This window comes from Primulina eburnea, chromosome 12 (genome assembly GCF_022965805.1).
Source record: "Primulina eburnea isolate SZY01 chromosome 12, ASM2296580v1, whole genome shotgun sequence".
Taxonomy (NCBI): Eukaryota; Viridiplantae; Streptophyta; class Magnoliopsida; order Lamiales; family Gesneriaceae; genus Primulina; species Primulina eburnea.
This window is the reverse complement of record NC_133112.1, coordinates 8,760,475-8,782,255: the sequence shown is the minus strand read 5'-3', so window position 1 is coordinate 8,782,255 and position 21,781 is coordinate 8,760,475. Positions and strand designations below refer to the sequence as shown.

The following is a 21,781-nucleotide window of genomic DNA, read 5'->3' as shown; positions in this document are numbered from 1 at the left end:
ATTTTTTGTATCTCAAGAGACTATTTCCATCATTAGTAAATAACGACACTTCTCATTTACCTCATTGTGATGTTTGTCAATTTTCAAAACACACTCGCACATTGTTCAAACCAAAAACATATACACCATCAAAACCTTTTCTCTAATACATACCGATATTTGGGTCCTTCTCGTGTCAAAAACATTATGGGTACTTGGTGGTTCCTATTATTTGTTGACGATCATACTCGTCTGTCATGGGTTTTTCTCATGAAAGACAAAAATGAAACTTCTACAATTTTCAAAAACATTCTCCGCCATGATACACACACAATTCTCAACTGATATCCAAATTTTACGAACTGATCGGGCTCGAGACTTCTTTAACACTGTTCTTGGAGACTACCTAACCACTCGGAGAATTATTCATCAAAGCTCCTGCGTTGATACACCTCAACAAAATGGTGTCGCAGAAAGAAAAAATCGCCATCTCCTTAAGGTGGCTCGTTCTTTATTGTTCACACATAATGTTCCTCATCATTTCTAGGGTGAGGTTGTCCTCACAGTCACATACCTCATAAATCGTATGCCTTCTAGCTAGAGTCCTTAAGTTCCAAACACCTATTCAATCTCTCCTCAGCATCTATCCTAACTCACACCTACTTCACAATCTCCCATTACGCGTCTTTAGGTGTGTCTCGTTTGTGCATATCCAATCCCAGCATAGAAGCAAACTTGACCCACGTTCATAAATGCATCTTCCTAGGGTATTCATTCAATCAAAAAGGGTACAAATGTTATTACTCAACCACAAGAAAATTCTACAATACCATGGATGTCACTTTTAATGAGTCTGAACCGTTTTTTCCATCTTCCTCAGCTCAGGGGGAGAATCTTCAGAATCATAACCTTCATGACCTCCAGAATCTGGATTCTATACATATTGATGGTTTAGACCCAATAAACACCATCCCACCAAATCATTCCCAAATCCTCCCATTTGATCATGTTTATACACGTAGGAATTCTTCTCCTCAAGACCAAACACACAATCAGCAAACCAAGAGCACTCCCTCGATCCCAGATTCTCAAGAAAATAATCAAGGTACACCAATCTCCAACTCACATGATATTGATGATAGACCAATTGCATCAAGAAAAGGAATCAGATCGTGCACCCAATATCCTATAAGTAATTTTCTCTCTCTTGATTTATTGTCTCCTGCATATCGAACTTTTGATGTGAATCTAGACCAAGTACAGGTCCCATCAAACATCACTGAAGCCCTGGAACATCCACAATGGAGGGCAGCGGCCTTTGACGAAATACATGCTCTAGAGAAGAATAACACTTGGCAGATCATTGAACTCCCTCCTGGAAAACGAACTGTTGGTTGTAAGTGGATTTTCACAATTAAACATAAGGCTGATGGGAGCGTTGAACGATACAAAGCAATACTAGTAGCAAAAAGGTTTACTCAGACATATGGGATTGATTATCAAGAGACATTTGTACATGTTGCCATGCTAAATACGGTCCGTATACTCCTATCTATCGCTGCAAATCTAGACTAGCCCCTATATCAACTTGATGTCAAAAATGCCTTCTTAAATGGGGATTTGGAAGAGGAGATCTATATGTGTATTCCACCTGGATTCGAATCCAAGACAATGGCTAATAAAGTCTATCGGTTAAAGAAATCTCTTTATGGTTTAAAGCAGTCTCCCAGAACCTGGTTCCACAAGTTCACGAAAGTATTGAAAGAAAGTGGATACATATAGTGCCAATCAGATTACACTATGTTTGTCAAGGATTCCAACCCAGACAGGATCTCTGTTATCATCGTATATGTTGACGATATTATAATTACTGGGAACAATGAAGAAGACATCACTCAAGTCAAGCAACTACTCTCAAAAGAATTCAAGATGAAGGATCTAGGGCAGTTGAAATATTTCTTGGGGATGGAAGTGGCCAGATCAAAACATGGGATCTTTATTTCTCAGAGAATATATGTCCTTGATCTGTTGAAAGAAACTGGGATGTTGGGATGCAAGCCTGCTGATACTCCTATGGATCCAAATATAAAACTTGGAAAGAATGAGGAAAGACCAATGATCGACAAAGGACGATACCAAATATTAGTGGGTAAACTGATATACATATCTGACACAAGACCTGACATTCGATTTGTTGTAAGTGTTTTTAGCCAATTCATGAACAATCCAACTAAAGAACATATGGATGTCGTTTTTCTATATTAAAGTACCTCAAAGGATTAGACAGCTCTAAGAAATATACAGACACTGATTGGGCAGGATCTTCCACTGACAGATGATCCACATCTGGGTATTGCTCATTCGTATGGGGCAATCTTGTAACATGGCGGAGCAAGAAACAACCTGTGGTAGCAAGAAGCAGTGCAGAAGCCGAATTTCGGTCCTTGGCCAATGGTACGTGCGAAGGGATATGGTTACAAAGGTTATTGGCAGAACTGAAAGTAGGAGGGCATCAAGTGGTAGAATTAAGTGTGACAATCAAGCGGCGATAATTATTGCCAAGAATCCAATCCATCATGATCGAACTAAGCACGTTGAAGTCTATCATCATTTCATAAGTGAAAAGCTCGAGAAAGGGACATTGAAAATCTGTTACGTCCTTAGCCACGCACAAGTTGCATACATTCTAACTAAGGCCTTGTACCGACCAATATTTGAAAACTTGGTATCCAAGTTGGGTATGATCAACATTTACAACCCAATTTCAGGGGGAGTGTTGAAGATTAGGATCCAGATTAGACTAGGATCCTATAAAGATTTGATAAGATCGTATTGGTTAAGTTGTTTTATGTTTAAATATTTTATCCTATCTTTGTATTTTAAATATTTGGATAGATTAACTTGTTAGCCTTAGGATTTTCTGCATTCTATAAGTACAGCGTTGTATTCAGTTTTATTATTGAGTGAAATAAAAGGATTCTCACCCCCAAACTCTCTTATTAAATTTCACATAAATATCAATTATTCTCTTCCTATCTTGGAAATTATTCTTCTTATTTTTATAATAAATTATAAATTCTCAAGGATTTTGAAAAATTAAAATATGTATTAAACTTCCAAATATAATAGTAATTAATTTAGGTAAAAATTATATAAACATTCTCGAGAATTATTTATTTCCAACTAAAACATAAATTCTAATCTTTATTACATGTCCATTGAAAAATTAGAATAATAATAACATATAATTCATGAAAATTAAAAAACATGTATTTACATTAATCATGATTTTTTCAAAAAAAATCACTTTTGATTTTTCTATTTAATAAAATATTTGACTATTTTATTTGGATTTCTGGACAAATTTTTTTAAAAAAAATTCATTAACTTGTTAATCTTGAACTGCAAGCGCTTTAAGTAATTTTCTACCAATTTACAAAATTTCTTATCATTACCACGTGAATTTTGGAAAATAATGTGGACAATCACAGGCTGGCGACTGAATTTCAATTATGGAATTTCTTTGAAAGAAAAGGAGCTATGCATTCTTTGATCCCGAGTGTAATTGTTAAGGAATTCAATTCAAATTTCAGGACACAATCCACCAAGATATAACTCAAGGAATGTAAGTAATTGCAAGCTAATATTCTCTCATTGTCCCTAGATATTTTTTCTTTTTCTTTTTTGTGTATTTCAAATCCATCTCAATTACAATTACATTTAGCTAAATTAATAAATGATGGATTAGAAATTCAACTAATATAAATTCATCCAAACGATCAAATTAATTTGAAATCACCAATAAACTTCATTCAAAAGTCAACTTAGTTCTTCAGAACTGATGCACATATTTCAATGTATATATAAAGCAACAACCTGACAAGTGAACTTCCAAACAATAGAAACTCTATCTCTTCCAGACTGTGACCCCAATGTCAACAATATTCTTTACATACAAAGAGAAGCCAAAGATCCATGTAATACAAAAGCAAATGAAACGCAAAGAAAGCCGGCTTCAATTGCCCAAACATGTAACCATAAAGCACCTCTATAGAGCATGTTACAGTAATGACAGTGAAGATGCAAAGAATACAACAAAAAGGCATCGTTGCTAAGATATTGAATTCATTTATGTACATAGCTCAATGAAAAGCTTTAGAAAGATTCACTTGAGCCTTGGAGTAAATTTACTACCTATTCTTTTGTACAATCACAGGATATCCTAACCTAGATGTGATTTGAGTAATCTCATGGCATTGACCAACATGTAACACTTCTTCCATCATCTTAAACCCTGCCAATTCTAAAAAAAATTATCCTCGTCTTAGGCAACTCAACATTCCAAGCAAACAGGGATAAGAACCAAGATAAATGCATGGTACCTCCAGTGTCCACGGCTGGACACATGATCAACAAGCCATACCATCAAAAGGAAGAGGGATAATATTTTACTTCAGAGTCTCCTGCGGTAATTTGGCTGAAGGATATTCTGAAAGGAACTCTGGAAGCTCAATATCTGAAGGATCTATTGCCGGAATTGCCATGTGTACATCTTCAGTGGAGAATGGAATGCTGCAGAGATACGAAAAGGAAAGCAGCAACACATAAGGAAACTCTATCAACAGTTTAAATACACGATTTATTGTAATACACAGCTATAGCACCATTTATGCAAAGAGGACGAAATTTAAACAAAACACAGGATTTTCATTATTGAAATTCGTTCAACCAAGCAAACCAAGCAACTGGTGCAAAAGTTGGATATAGCAGAGTTAATAGCAGAACAAGTTCTGCACCATATAATTCATGAGGTTAACCATAATTTCATATAATATGCAATTTTTCACTAATATCTAACGCAGCAGCAAGTTGTTACCTAAGATCGTCATCCAATAAAAAGGAATTTGATGACAAACTCTGTGAATCCTTATTTACAATCTCCCTCATCTGGGACACAACCTGCCAAACAAAACAAGGTTAAACGATGTTATTTTAATCACAATCCAACAAAGTATTCAACTGCCACTAAGCAATTGGCTAAACCACTTGCCTCAGCTGACACACTTTGAGTCCCATATTTATCATCCCAGTACATTGTACTTATTCGATAGATTTGCCTAACAGTTAGCTTCTGCAAAAATTATTCAGTACCGAATAATGATGAGACAAACTGATGACATTCTGCATACCAAGAGAATTAATTGAAAGTTACATAACTGAAAATGTAACTGTTTAACAAAGGTCATAAACTGTTTAACAAAGGTCATACCGGGCAGAGATCCTGTTTTATCTCATCTAAAGATTTTTTCCTCTTTTGATGTATTACCTAGATGGATAGTCAGAACTATAAATATTGTGTAACTGCGCAAGAAAAGATTCAATGGGATAAAAGAAGAATAAAGCAGCATTTGATGTACCAGAAATCCAACAGCTTGTCTAATGTAATTTAGCTCATGCCAAGAGGTTCCTGCAAACTGAAGTTGAAAATGCTTAAGAATGCCCAATCTGTACAGGAAAATGCAAGCAAACTAAAAATAACTACAAAATACCTCCTCTGTAACATTAACTATCCATTTTTCTAATTCAGCCAAACCAGATTTGACATATTCACCATTGGAAAATGTGCAGCATTCTCGCCGAAGGAGAAGACTGCAAATAAGTTAAGTTATATCATCTGATTAGTATGAAGTAATATTTAAGTATTTGAAATCATAAATCATACCTATTAAACAATTGTATATTGATGAAGGAGAACACTTGTGCAGTGAGCTTCCGGATGAAAAAAGAGGGAACATGAAATTCAATGAATCAGTCCATTAACAAACTTAAAAAACTAATACAGTAGATAACGGAATATCATGGATACAGAAAAGTAAGCTGACATGATTTCCAGGTAAACGGCCCATAAGTGAATCCAGGAATTTGATGATGCTGTCTCACTCACTAATTGGCGATTGCTGAGGAACTCCAGAGGGGGCCCTAGATAATTTTCCACCATGGACTCGTTGAATTTTTGGCGCCTTTGCAACAGACCAAGGAGTATTAGGCATATGAGTTTAGAACAAAAAGATTATCAAACTATCTGCAGTGAGTTTCAAGAACATTTCAAGAACGAGAGCTGGCTTGAGATGGTTAGACACCCAATTTAGACCCAACAATGTACATAAGAAATAGTATCACGAAAATGAAACGATACTCTGCCTATTCTCCATCGGGGGAAGTTTTTCAAATATAGAATAGGGTATGAACCCAGAGCTGTAAGTTACGTACAATCTACCTGACCTGACTAACCCCACATTTCCAGAACAAGCCCTGGTCATACTAGCATCTAGTGAAACCCAGTAAGGAAAGTAAACGCAGTAGGAACTTGATCATTTGAAATGGAATAACGAAATTTTGATAATAGTAGTGATCAACAATATTCCAGATATGCCATGCATACTGGTGCCAGAGTATCTTCTCAACCAGAAAAGAAAGCAAAATGATGACAAAACATCGTAAGGATACAAGAATATTTCTTTATCTACAAGGAAAATAATACAAATATATAGGATTGAGCAGAAGACAAGCGCACCAATGGGAACACAAAACAAGGTATTACAGAGGATATATCATTCTTTAGGTATATCGATTCGAAAAGATGCGAACCAAACAGCTAAGCATATCAAAAAAATAGAGGTAAACAAGCCACCTGAATACATTGTCCCAGTAGTGGAGATATTTCTTTCTTCAAATTATCCCGGATCAACCCAAAATTTTTTTCTACAAAAGCAGTCAATTGTTGTTTGAATAGTAGTGCTGGATATTTTGCTTCCATGTGTGATAAGCCATCATCTGATCCAAGATACTTATAAGAAGGCTTTAGATCCTGAGAAACAATAACCAGGACATCAAATTTGTCATAGTTCAGTGAAGGGAATTTTTGCATAAAAGGGAGAAAAACTGAATGTTCTTACAAAATATACTAGCTACAAAAAAGCGTGTATTGAGTACCGTCCATACAAAATGGCACCTGATGATTGATGCCTCATAGTTGTATAGGATTTTACAATACATAATTTATTTGGACACTCTTCTTTATCATGGTCGATGACAAATGTAGATTAAGACATCCTTACTCAAACAAGAGCTCGTTACACACTACAAGGTTGCATGCAATGGATCTAATCCCGCTAATCAAACAACCATGTTTCAGAGGAAAATAGAATCAACTTGAATTCGATATCGCTCTTCTGGCTTTATCAGCATATAAAAGATAAGCAAAGCCTTAAACTCCGACAATGTCATCAAGACATCTACAGTCTATGTTGCGAGGATATGGGTACGAGTATCGTATCGAATACGATACGGATACGGCGACACGTCAAATTTTGAAAATATAAGACACGATACGGCTAAGATACGACAATCATTAAAATACATATAAACATTATATATATTTATATAAATTTAGTATTGAAAAGTAAAAATTATAGAGATAGATGTAATATTTCATTAATCATAATATCTTAAGTACAAAATATTAAATGCAAAATCCATCTTATGCAAGTAAAAAGAAATCAAACATCCATATTGGTTGAATTGAGAGCCACTAGAGCAGAAATGAAATGAAAGAGATGGACAATTGAATTTAGGGATTTATAAGCCCAGCCCCATTTATTTTAAATTATTTTCCTTTTAGTCCCTAGAAATTTTAATTTTTTTAATTAACCCCTAATACTTTTAAATATTTGCAATTTTGCCTAAACGAATCCGAAAAACGTATCCCCGCTGTATCCATGGCGTGTCCTCACCATGTCCAAAACGTATCCGGTTGGTCAACCCTAAACAAAGTCAACGATACGGATTTTGAGGTATCTGACGTGCGTATCCGCGTGTCGTATCCATATCCGATACTTCAAAAAAAAATTTAAGGTATCTGTGCTACATAGTCTTCAGTCCACCCAACTTACAAATTGTTTTGATATTTGATCATCAAAAAACTTACTTGCATCACTCTCCCATTCACCCCTGATCGCTGAGAAGAGGTAGTCAGGAACCCATTTGGGCGCTGGTTTCTTTGGAGAAGACATAAAAGTGCTGATGCATTAGATAACCAGTAAGGAAGAGTCGCATCCTCATTACCCTCCTAAAAGAAAAACCATACAAATAAGAACGTGTAAAACAAACACCACAATCATAAAGACACTAATTCTATCTCTTCTCACAGGCTGCCTCCCAAACATCTTTAGCAGTCTCGTAGAGAAGGAAATTCTCACCTACTTCCAAACTCATGGAGTTCATGAGCCATGACATGATTAAGTGATTCTCCGTCTTCCACTTCTTATAGCCGACATCAGTCTTTGCCGGGGCTTTAATTTCTCCGGTGAGGTACTCTTCTTTGACGCGTCCACAGATGAACATTCTTACGGATTGGGACCATTGCAAGTAGTTCGGACCTGTAAGGCGGTGAGGAGTGATAAGGAGAGAGTTATTGGAAGGGTTGGGATTCGACTCAAGGATATCGGATTTTTCCTCCGAAGAGGTTCCTGTGGCGAGACCGTGTTTTACCATGGTCGCTCTGATACCATGAAGAATTTGATAAACTGAATGATCTATAACATTCAACGATGTGTCTTTAATGATCTATAATCCTAGTCCCTCTCCCGAGTTATATAATTAATCAAACAACAAACAATTTATGGCCAGTAAATTGCACTGAAATGAATACAGAGAACACAATTAAACAAAAGCGGAATTCAATTAAATAAACAACTGCGTCAGATCATCGTATCCACAAAGTTACGTCATTCTCTAGACTAGAAATTTAGTTCATGACGAATTCTAAATAAAAGCAAAACATGTTTGAATATTTAAATAAAGATGAAAGAATCAGATAACAAATCGGAAGTGTCGTCTCTGTCCCCAGATCCGTCGTTCTTCGTCTTTGATCTTGTTCCCTCGCGTCTTTCCTCTCGAGAACGGCTGCGTCGTATGTTTGAGAACGGCTGCGTCGTATGTTTCTTCGCCTAGCACGGATGAATTTCTCGTATATCTCTTTCGGCGGCCCTCGTTTCTGACCTAATTCGCGGCTTTTATAAATTTCTGGAACGCGGTGCGCGTGGTTGAGCGTGATCGCGCACGGTTGCGCTGGTGCTCATCTGCTTGTGTGCGTGCGCGCGCAGTCGTGTGTGTTGTGGTGCTGCCGCGCGCGCCTCTCGGGCTGATGATTTGCGTGTATGTGCGCGGCCACACGCGCACCTCTGTCCGTGGGTGTGCTCTCGGCTGCGCACTACTCTGTTTTCCTAGTCCACTTGGTTTCGTTTCCACTATTTTCTCCACTCCTCGAATGACAACAAAAACAAACCAGAAACGCATAATTTTGTTCGAAACAAGCATAATTCACAATGGATTTTAATGTAAATTAAGTGCAAATCTTGCACTTATCAAACCCCCCAAACTTGAACTTTTGCTAGTCCACAGCAAAATAGAATAAAAACTAATAATTAAGGAAAAGATTTACGCAACTACTAAAGTCATGGATATGCGAAAAGTGATATTGACCTCCGACTCATCTAATTTCATGTAATTCACGATTTCCCAAGAGTCACGTGTGTGTGTGATATGTCAATGTTCGTTTACCCCCATCGAATGCTCAAATAGAGTTGTAATGCCATTTGCCTTACAGAATCAAGAAATCCTCAGTTCAATTCAACTCACACTTCTTCAAAATATAAATTTGCATTCACAGATCACATAGGACTTTATCGGTGATTATTTGGCTCGAAAGATGGTCAACACAAGTATGCCAAAGATGAAATCACAAAATGAGATGCTTGCAAGCAAGTGATTAAAGTCTATACTCGTTGACAATGTTTTTCAGGTATCCATAGGCTTGATTTGAACAACTTTTCTCCACTAGTATATTGGATAAATGTAACAAGGTTAATAGGTCTTGTAAACTTATAACGTTAGGCCACGGCTCACGGCTACAATAAAGGGTATGGAAATTCAAATTCGAGAGAAATAATCAAATTGTCATCATTTTCACTTATCATTTCATTCACCATCACTTATTGTTTTCTTCTCATTCATATCCTTCATCTCCCATATATTTTCTTTTTCACCACTTTTGATTCATTTTTTTTTCAACTCCTTTTAGCACCTTTAACTTTTTCTTTTCTTTTCAAGGAGTATTTGAATCATTACAACACCCCATGAACTTATTTCTCTCAAAATTAGGTAAGACAATAAGTGTATAAGCTTCATTAGGTAGTCGTTGTGGGAAGTATTATAAATACAAGTGGGGGCTAATTGTATGTCATTGACATACACCACTTGATTTTTTTAGTAGGCTCAAAATGGGACACTAGGGATATTTCATTTTCGTTTGGTAGGCTCGAAGGCTCAAAACGGCTCCAAAGATCGCCTAAATCATTCCTATGTCACATATTATCCGTATTTCGCCTCGAAAAGTATTCAAACAAGTTCTAGACTTCCGTCAATCCATTAGTCAACTCATACAAACCAGTCACATGCAATTTTCAATAAAAATGATATATTAAATAGGTGCACGAAGAAAATTTAAGCATCTCAATTAACTTGAAACTCAAAAGGCTACAATTGACAGTAAGAAAAAAAAACACAGGCCCAAGGATATTGTGAAAAATTGCCTAGCTCATTCCTATGATTGCAAAAGTGTCAATCAATGTCATGCAAGAATTACCAAAAATCAGATCTCCCTCATCTATTTAGCATCACAGACTTGCAACTTGTCTCTAAGCAACGATAGTATCAACAAACACGACAGTGCAAAATAATTGTGACTCCTAAGTTATCATGAACAAATATATATTTCAGAATCGCAATTCAGTTTTCATCATCGGTCACCCATTTTACTTATCCATGATTATACCTAACAAATCTAGCATGCAATATAAAAAAAATCAAAATAACTACTGGCAATTAAAAAATCCAGAAAAAAAAATTCTAACAAGCAATTTTATCTCCCCCAAACTTAAAGTATGCATTGTCCTTAATGTATAGAAATAAAGAACATGACAACACATACCTCGCTCCCGAGTTATCAGAACTCGGGGCTCGAGTCGTCGTTCCCGGTATCTTCAGCATCATCGTCCATTGGCTGTGGCGGTGATAGATTTGGTGGTGGGTACTGTGGTGGCCACACTGGATGTGGTGGAAAGGGAGCATCCTCGGGTCCCATGGGTGGAAAACGCTGGGTGAGCACCGAGGTAAAGTCCATCATAAAAGACATGAAGGTATTTGTAGTGTGTCGGTGTTCGGCCAGCTCTCTGCGCTGCGCTCGCGTATCTTGTTCCATTCGGAACATCCTGTTTCGCAAACTGGCACTAGGGATCGATGGTGGTGGCAGCGGTTGGCGATCTCTGGCCCTCTGGTTGAACTCTGCCCCAGCCTCTTGTCGTTCTAACTCGCTTCCAAAGTGCAAACGGTGTGCTTCATATACCGTGATTGGGCCCTTGGCTTTCAAGACCTGTTCATCTGCGTCCATTGCACACCGGCATGAAGACATAGGGCAGTGATAGTATGTGCACAAGGGAGGCTGACGGTCATGAGTCCCGTACCAGCACGCATGATATAACTGTGAATGAGCTTCCCAAGATCCACGGTTTTCCCAGTCATTATGGTGTAAACCAACGCCACTTTATCCTTTGTAATCTCTGTCTGATGTGAGGAGGGCATGATCCGTGAGAGAATAAAAGATGCCCAACTGCGTGGCTCACGGCGTAAGTCAGATTTCTTCAGAGTAACTGGGGAGCCCTGATTCAAGCGCCACTCTGCACCCTCGATGCATAAGGTCCTGAGAATCGTATCATAATCCATAGTCCCAGTAATCAAAGCAGTATACTCGTCATTTTCAAAACTCGGCAGATTATAAATAGCATTAATGGTTGCCGAATCGAAATAGACCAGTTGCCCTCGTACCAAAACCCCGTATTCCTCGTGTTTGATTCTCAGATTAGCATAGAATTCCCGGACTACAGATATAACTGCATCTGGCGATGATTGTGCTATATCTACCCACCCTTTTTGCACAACTTCCTCAATTACAGCACAGTTAAGGTATGTCATATATATCCCTCTTTCTTTAATAATCGACCTAGACATAGTGCTCTAGTAGGTGCGACTAGGAAAACAGAGTAGTGCGCAGCCGAGAGCACACCCACGGACAGAGGTGCGCACGCGGCCGCGCCACTTCACGCGCAACCGCGCGCACATAAGCGCAAATCATCAACCCGAATTAATTGAAAACAAAAAATTAATCTAATCACCGAGTTGAGAAATAACAATGAGAGAAAATATCTAGAGAAATGATTTCACCAAGTTTCCACGATAATTATTCCCAGTTAATTTTACATTCATGAATTCCAATTATTTAATGGCCAAGAACACTTAATTATTTTATTCTCCTTTCCCAAGTGACGAATAAATTGTATCAATCAAACTTCGATTCAATTATTCCTAATAAAATCTAAGTTTAATTGATAAATACAAAAGATGTTCTTACCTAAGCCTCACTAAAACTATACGCCTTCCGAACGCTATAAACATTCAACGATGCATCTCTAATGATCTATAATCCTAGTCCCTCTCCCGAGTTATAGAACTAATCAAACAACAAACAATTTATGGCCAGTAAATTGCAGTGAAATGAATACAGAGAACACAATTAAACAAAAGCGGAATTCAATTAAATAAACAATTGCGTCAGATCATCGTATCCACAAAGTTACGTCATTCTCTAGACTAGAAATTTAGTTCATGACGAATTCTAAATAAAAGAAAAACATGTTTGAATATTTAGACATCGACAAAATAGAAAATAAAGATGAAAGAATCAGATAACAAATCGGAAGTGTCGTCTCTGTCCCCAGATCCGTCGTTCTTCGTCTTTGATCTTGTTCCCTCGCGTCTTTCCTCTCGAGAACGGCTGCGTCGTATGTTTCTTCTCCTAGCACGGATGAATTTCTCGTATATCTCTTTCCCAAGGCGGCGGCACTCGTTTCTGACCTAATTCGCGGCTTTTATAAATTTCTGGAACGCGGTGCGCGCGGTTGCGCATGCGCTGCTGCTCATCTGCTTGTGTGTGTGCGCGCGCGCTCTCGGGACTTCATGTTCGTCTGTGCGCGCGCGGTCGCGCATGATGTTGCGCGGTGGCGCGCAAGCAGCTGGTCCTCGCCTATGCTCCTGCGCACGCGGTCGCGCGAGAAGTGGCGATGCCGCACGCGCCTCTCGGGTTGATGATTTGCGTGTATGTGCGCGCGGTTGTGCGTGAAGTGGCGCGGCCGCGCGCGCACCTCTGTCCGTGGGTGTGCTCTCGGCTGAATATCGGTATGAAATTGAGTTTTGACAAAGGTGTGAAAATTTTTAAATGTGAAGGCTGCCTCAAATTTATCTTTAAGAATAAATACCCAGCAAAATCGAGTATGATCATCAATTAATGTTAAAAACCATCTTTTATTGGTATAACTCGGGACCCGAGATGGACCCCATAAATCAGTGTGTACAAGGGAAAATGGAGCAGAAGGTGTATATGGATGTGGGGGATAGTGAACACGATGGTGCTTTGCTAATTGACAGATATCGCATTGAAAAGAAGACGGATTTTTATTTGTAAACAAAGAAGGGTACAAATGTTTTAAATAATGAAAACTCGGATGACCTAATTGAAAATGTAAAAGTTTAATTGGACAAACATTTGAAAAAGAAAAAAGGCCTAAGTGTAAAGGCCGATCTTTAATGACCATCGCCGTCTTCATGGTGAAAGATGTAGAGGTCATCCACTCGTCTAGCATTGCCAATCATCTTCCCCGAACGACAGTCCTGAAAAACATAAACATCAGGGGAAAAGTGTAAGGAGCAATCTAGATCAGCGGTTAATTTACTGACGAATAGTAAATTGCAATGTAAATTAGGGACATGTAAAACAGATGTAAGGGTTAAGGTGGGTGAGATAGTAATGGAGCCTTTGCCAGCAATGGAAGAAAATGAGCCATCCGCAACCTTGACTTTATCACGACCCGAACAGGGAGCATAAGAAGAGAACAACTCGGAACATCCCGTCATGTGATCGATGGCACCGGAGTCTATAAACCATGGCCGATGGTGTAAGAGCGAAGCTAAAGCTCAGGAATGTTACCTTGACAAACATGGGAAGTCGATGAGGAAGCAAGAGTAGGCTTGAGGAGACTCAGCAATTGATGAATTTGATCAGCGGAAAAAATCGTAGGGGCAGGGGCAGTAGACCGTGGAGAGGTTGTAGTAGCCAAAGCGACACCTTTTCCGGTAGTCTTCGAGCTCGATGGTAACTTTGGGGGCTTGCCATGTAGAGCCCAACACTTCTCCCGAGTGTGCCATGGTTTATGACAGTAATCACACTCAAAATAGTCAGATTTGCCCGATTTCTGGGAGTCATTGGTTCGAACTTTGGCTGGGAAGGCTCGAAAGAGGCGACTTCGGGGCCGAGCATGACCGTACGGCGGCTTTCTTCATGACGAACCTCGGAGAAGACCTCCAGCGGAGTAGGGATAGGATCTCGGCCAAGTATCCTACCACGAACCTCATCGAGATCCTTATTAAGGCCAGCAAGGAATTGGAAGACACGGTCTTTCTCGATCAATTTGAGGAACCAAGCATGATCCGCAGAGCACTTCCATTCAAAGTCATAGTACAGATCGCATTCCATCCACAAGGCCATGAGATCGTTGAAATATTGGGTAACAGATTTGGATCCTTGCTTAGCATCCCGCATCTTAGTAATCACCTCATAGAGTTGAACCGAGTTCCCAACAATCTGAATACGTATCCTTGACAGCGTCCCACAAAGCTCGTGCTGAAGGTAGAAACAAATAGGAGCGACCAATAGAGGGCTCCATGGAATTGATCAACCACGACATAACCATGGAATTCTCCATCTCCCAGGCATTGTAGGATGGGTCGGTTTTGGCAGGTTCAGTCGTGGTACCATTGAGGTGGCCAATTTTTCCTCGTCCTTTGATGAACAAGGTGACCGATTGGGACCACTGCAGAAAGTTGGTACCATTAAGCTTATGGGTAGTGATAAAAAAATTGGTGGAAATTTCATTCTGGTCAAGATTGGTGATCGAGTGGCCTCCACCAGTGGGTTTTGTGGTAGATTCGCCATCAATTGGAGTGCTCGGGGAAGATGAATCATCCATAAATCATCCAAAAAAAATTTCGGGTTGCTCATAATAGAAGAGCAATCGGAAAAGAAGAAAGGGAGCTCGTAGGGTTAAAGTATCAGATCGATCATCGCTCTGATACCATGTGAATTTTGTGAATTTGGCTGAATGAATAATTTTATTCCTTAAACTTGATATTTATACAAGAATAATCGGCAATTATAAAGATGGTAGAGATCATTACCAAATCTCTTATTAAAATAAAATATTCTAATAATCCTATTTCTATTAGGCTTAGAATCTTGATTCCGGATTTAGCGCTTTTTCCTATTATAGAATAAATAAAATCCTATTATAGAATAAATAAAATAAAATCCTAAATACAAATCTGACTAGGAAAAAATAATAGTAATTCTAACATCCCTGCCTACAAATTAAGTTAAATAAGGAAAATTGGCAGATGCAAACAACTGATAAAAAGAGTGCAGATGCACACGACTAATGATTGAGAGTACCCTGCCAGATGCACACAACTGATAGAAACAGTGGTAGTTTCTCTCAGGATCAGTAATTTGAAGAACACGAGATCGTTCCAGAAGGTATGTTCTAATTGCAGCTCCAGAAATTCTGCCACTTGAATCAAACTGAATTTCAACAAATTTGCCAAAGCGACTGCATGTAAGGAGAACAAGAAGTATTATAATCAGAAGTTGAACACGTATAGGAGATCTAAGTTTAAATAATGAAAATTTATCATTTTTTCCACAGCATTGTTGAGGACGGGAAAACAAACATAAAGGTGAAGCTTAGCAATAGTATAAGCTTCAGTTGATCTTCTGGGTAAGATAACTGTAGATTAAAATTATCCTTTGAAATATACTTAACAGATCATTTAAAAGAAAATATGTAAACATCGACAAGAAAAGATTTACAAAAGCAAAAAGTTCAGTCTTCCATCAGATGTCATTCATTGATATGGTCTCAGTTCTACACAAACTCACAGGTACAAACAACAGTGACACAAGAAATTCAACTAAAAAACCGTATTCATATTTATCGAAGTTAAAACTAATTTAAACATGGAAAAACCAGTCCGTACTACGTGAAGAAATATTGCTCAAACATAAGCACTACTTGATTAAGGAGTGTCGTGTGATACCTTGAATTATCATTCCTAACAGTTCTTGCATTACCAAAAGCCTCCAAAAGTGGGTTTGACTGAAAAAGAAACAGGTAGACGTTAGCATTGTTTGCAGCTCAACAACCCATCCTGGTTCACAGGAACAATATAATAATTCTTTTAATAGGTTTCTTTACCGAAATAGTATGTTATTTTTCTGTATCATGATATCATATACAGATCTACTGATACAAAAAGAAACTTTAATTTTAACTAAATATGATACTTAAGAAGGGAAGAAAAGAGCCAATAGCTCAATACCTACAGCTATTAGTTTTATAATGCAAGTGTTAAGTCAACAAGCACTAGATGATCAAATAGATTAAAATCCTACCTCAAGAACTTGTTGTTCAACAGTTCTATCATCACAAGCAACACGACCACCAACATACGTAAGATATTACATTATCAACTTTGTTGTCTCAGTTTTTCCGGCTCCACTTTCTCCGCTGACCAGTATAGATTGGCTCTTACCGTCACTCATCATTGCTCTGGACCATAAATATCAGACCAGCAATGACCAGATCGCATAGAATAATACTGATTGAGCTTTAACATAACAAAATATTCAAACAAGGAAAACCTGTAAGATGCATCAGCCACTGCAAATACATGGGGGCTCAGCTCACCAAATGGAGCCCCTTTATACTGCTCCATCATGTGCATGTTATATAAATGAGGAAGCTTGGTAAACGGGTTAACTGCTATCAGAATGCTTCCTGTTCAGACAAAAAACAGAAAAACCATAATCCTGAAAATTCTCTTGAAGGAATAAAAAAAGTTATATATGTGTAGACAAGAATGCTTCCAAAATCAACAGTAAACAAGCTTAAAATTTTAGATGGAAATATAATCGTGTCCTGATACATAAATCAGTTTAGATACTACAGACGAATCAAATTTTACTGCTTGTAGACTCTTCCTATATTCATCTAGCTGAAAAGTGCATGATTCAAACAGTGTGTACCTTGGAAGAGGATTATTCTACAAACAAATATATACAAGGTCAAAAAAACCCAAATAACAGGCATAAACAGAAATGAAACCAGGCATAGAACGATCCATCGAGCCAAAAGGAAACATCAAAATGAGGCTTCATAAGCCCTCTTCCACTCTATGAGAATCCCCTCTAATGTGAGGGTCAGTTACCTAATCACATACAATTATCATGCAATTAGGATTATTAAAAGAACGAAAACGAGTTAAAGATATTCTGTAACTATTTTCACTGTTTACGACTTTAAATTAATAATCTTAATTGCATGCTAATTAAACGTGATTAGGTAATGGGCCCTCACATCTAGCATTCACAAGGAAGCAAATAACAACACACCACTGATATGAAATCACTGAGGCACTAACTAGGTATAAAGTTCCCACGATGCTAAAATTTATACATAACTTATCATGTACGCTATCTGTACAAGTAACTAGGTAGTTAGAGCGCATACACAAGACCAAAGGATTTTAGTTTGCAATCATCTGTCTAGCAACAATATGTTGGATTTCTTCGCAATTTCAATCCAAAAATCTCTCTCTGTGACACTGATTCAGAGTCTTTTGCCAATGTTTATTGATTTTCCATGATTTTATATTTGAGATACATTTTGCTTAGTATTAAGATGCATGATATAAATGGTTCTCTTCAATTTCAAGCCCATAATGCATTTGACTAGTCATATACTTCTGAATGTCATCTTTCAAATCGTGCACAATGTGTCCCTATCGAAAAGTATAACCCTGCTGCCGCTCAGACAACTGCAACACCAAAGTGAAGATAAATATCTCTATGCTAGCAAGTCATGCGGAATTACTTTAAGCATAAAACCATATTATTATGTGGCAATGGCCAGGAAAAGTTTCCAAATTCAGAAGCTATTGGAACAGACACTGGAATGTTGTGTTCTAAATTTCAGTCTAGACACCAGCTGACAGCACTGAAAAAGTGCTAGTTGGCCAGCTTAGGGGGCCCTAGGTGCCGACTAATCGTCTAGGTGTCGCAAGCTTTCAAGATTTTTTTTTTTTTTGGATTTTAGATTTAAAAGCTCAAGAACAAAAAAAAAACTGGTGCCTCATTTGCTGGCTTGCCCAAAAAATTAAAAGCCCAGTTTTATAGGCCCTGAGGCCTAAACTAACGTCCAAGAGACAACAAGAAAATCTAATATGCACCATGTGGTATTGTAGATTGTTTCTTTTCTGTCGAATATTGTTTCATCTTCATCATTCAAGCCAAGGGGGAGGGTCTGCGGTTTGTTGATACTTGATACTGTGGAATCCGCCTAGTCTAGCCCGACTAGCGTCTAGCAAATTACATTGCTAGAATGCAGTGAAACGGGTGCTTTTACTGTTTGAAGTAGAACCGACATTAAATGAACATAATTGCTTCTCCAGTATGCAAGACATTCCCAAATTGAAACATGATAAGCAATAATATTTACAAAATATCAATACCCAGATGGTAGAAATAATAGTAAAAGTAAGCCAGATGCTTTTAGAATTCGACTTTGTACAATTGCAAGTGGAAGATTTTTTTGCAGCCGAATAGATGATAAGATTGTTAAACTAATGAAGACTAGTTATTGCACAACTTGAAAAAAAATGAGCAAAAATCAGATTTATATTAGAGAAACAAAGGACAAAGAACTTTCCTTCAAAGAACACTGAGCACATAACAATTAATTCATGTCATAGCTAAACATCTCTTCATAATGGACATACAACATATCTAAAAGCTCATGAGAATGCCGTTGGGATCGCCACCGCTTTAATGATAACAATGCCTTAAGAGTAAATGGTAACCAATTGAAGCTATGTTTAAATTAACATTTATTGCCTTCAATAGCATCTACACAAAACATATAATTCTCAAAACTATACACCAATCAGACATGTGAGGCTTGCAAGCTAACTTTATCCCTCCAATTCATACAACTGAACCAACGATTCAAACTCAGAAGAGGTACACCAATAAGACATACGTGAAAGTGAAGCTTGCAAGCTAACTTTTTCCCCTCCAATTCATACAAGTGAGACAGCATTGCAACCAAAACAAGAAAGTTAAAGCCATTAACGAGCTCACATAAATTTCTTTGAGGGCGTATCTTCTCTGAAGATTATCAAGAACCCCAGGCTCATTCAAATAAGTCAATTTTGTCATGTCGTCCACTCCTCCCAGCTCTGCCTCCATGTCCCGCACATGTAATTTCTCCGGCAACGCCAGCGCCTGCATAACAATACATACATTCCACAACAAAACCAAGAATTAAAGTGTCCAAGCTCAAATTTTGAAAACACAAAGTATGCCTACAAATAAAAACATTAAAAGAAATCACCTTTTTGCCGGATACAGTAAGAAGCTGAACTTGTCTACCGACAAAATCCACAACTTCAGCAGCAACCCAAGCCAAGTCCTTATCTTCCACCCACACCTTCGCCCCCTTCCGAAGAGCCATTTTCTATTTTTTTTCTCCAATTCCTAGAAGCAATATCACAACAAAAGAATAAACAGCTTTTCAAATTTGAATTGAATACTACACAAAATCACAAACCCAAGTCCCTGTTCATAAAACAGAACAAATATAGCTCGTAAAGGTGAAAATTTTCAGCTTCCCGCCCTAACAGGGAGGGTACCCTCTAGTCAAAATAAGCAATACAGCCCTTCAACCCAACTCATTACAGTTACGCAAAAACTTGTGTGAGATGGTTTCACGGGTTATATCTGTGAGACGGATCTCTAATTTGGGTCACTCATGCAAAAGTATTATTTTTTATGCTAAAATTATTACTTTATATTGTAGATATGGGTAGGGTTGACCCGTCTCACAGATTATGATTCGTGAAACGGTCTCACACGAGACCTACTCTTACAATTATATGTTTATATTTATTCAAAAACCAAAAAAGGGAACTCTTTCATTTATGACACGGCTCTGCCATTCCTTCGAAATTCAAATTTCACTTCAAGTGAATTTTTTTTTTTTTTCTATAATCTTGAAAGAAAAAACTTAATTTGGAAATTACTTTGCTGAAAGTATTCACACACAAAAATATTAAAAAAATTGTTATCGCTTCTTGTAAACTATCGGAGGTGAGTCAACAGCTGTTCGTTAGTATTTTATTTTATTTTGCTTGTCCATTAAGATAACGGTAAATTACCCAAAAATACATCTGTCAATGTTTTCATTAAAATTCAGTACCTAGCAACTATTTTTTTAGAAATCAGTACCTGACAAATCTATACATTTAGTTTTAGCTACCCATTAAACAAACTTTATATTTTTACCCTTTATTATTTAAATAAATATATTATTTTATCCACCAAAATTATATCATTTTTCTCCATTTAAAATATAATTTTATCAAAATATTGTTTCTCAATTATCATGGAATAAAAGTAAATACTTGTTTTGACATACAAAGTACCTATAATGGGGTTTCACATACTTGATTTCGCTCTTTGAATACTCTAAATATATAATAAAATACTATATTTTCGAGCATTCACCGTAAATTCAGTCATTGTTGGTATTTTCATGAAAAATGCATTAGGATGACTTATTCTTGTCATTTTATTTTTTAAAAAAACATAGGTCATCACTCATCATGAAATAAGATTAGGTATTTATTTTGGCCAACAAAATACCTATTTTGGAGTTCCAAATGCTTGATTTTACTCTTTGAATACTCCAAATGTATAAGAAAATACTGGATCTTCGAGCTATCACAATAAATTCAATAAAGTTGATATTTTCATTGAAAATGCATTAAGATGGCTTATTCATGTCATCTAAATTTTGAAAAAACACAGTTTCTCACTCATTGTTGAATTAGAAAAATTAGTTATTTTGATCAATAAAATACCTATTTTCGGTTTTCAAATATTTGATGTGACTATTTGAATACTTCAAATCTGTAAGAAAATACTTAAGTTTCAAGTAATATTAAGTGACTTTTGATTGTGTCATTTGTGAAGTAAAAATGTGATACTTAAATTGGTACAAAGAGTATGTAATTAGAGTATATAAATACATTATTTTACCCCGTAAATTGTGGGGACTCGGACGCTAATCAAGTTCTTAATCATCATTGAGACTAATTAATCAATAATAAAACAGGGTCTAAAATTTTTTTTAAAATGCGGAACGTAGTGACATACAACATATATATACATATCAGTATATAAAATACAAATCCTGTATTTCAACATTTATTCAAACTAGGGTTTAAACTAAAGTCCAGTGTTTAACCCTACATCTAGTCCAAGTCCGGTGCCACCACTCTAATCACGATCTAGCTCTTCATCTCCTCGACCCTGGACCTGTCCCACCTGTCGTCAAGTACACATACAGACAAGACAACAGCCGGATATACCGGTGAGAATATAATCCCCAGTATAAATCAATGAAAACATGCAATCATATAAACAAATCTAAAGCATGTAATCAGGTAACATGAATATGTA

At 37.2% G+C, this 21,781-nt stretch overlaps 1 pseudogene; it reads right to left on the bottom strand.

Moving 5' to 3' along the window:
* Positions 1 to 4,084: 4,084 nt before the first annotated feature.
* On the bottom strand, positions 4,085 to 19,995 carry LOC140806627 (myosin-15-like; annotated as a pseudogene).
* Between the last annotated feature and the right edge of the window lie 1,786 nt (positions 19,996 to 21,781).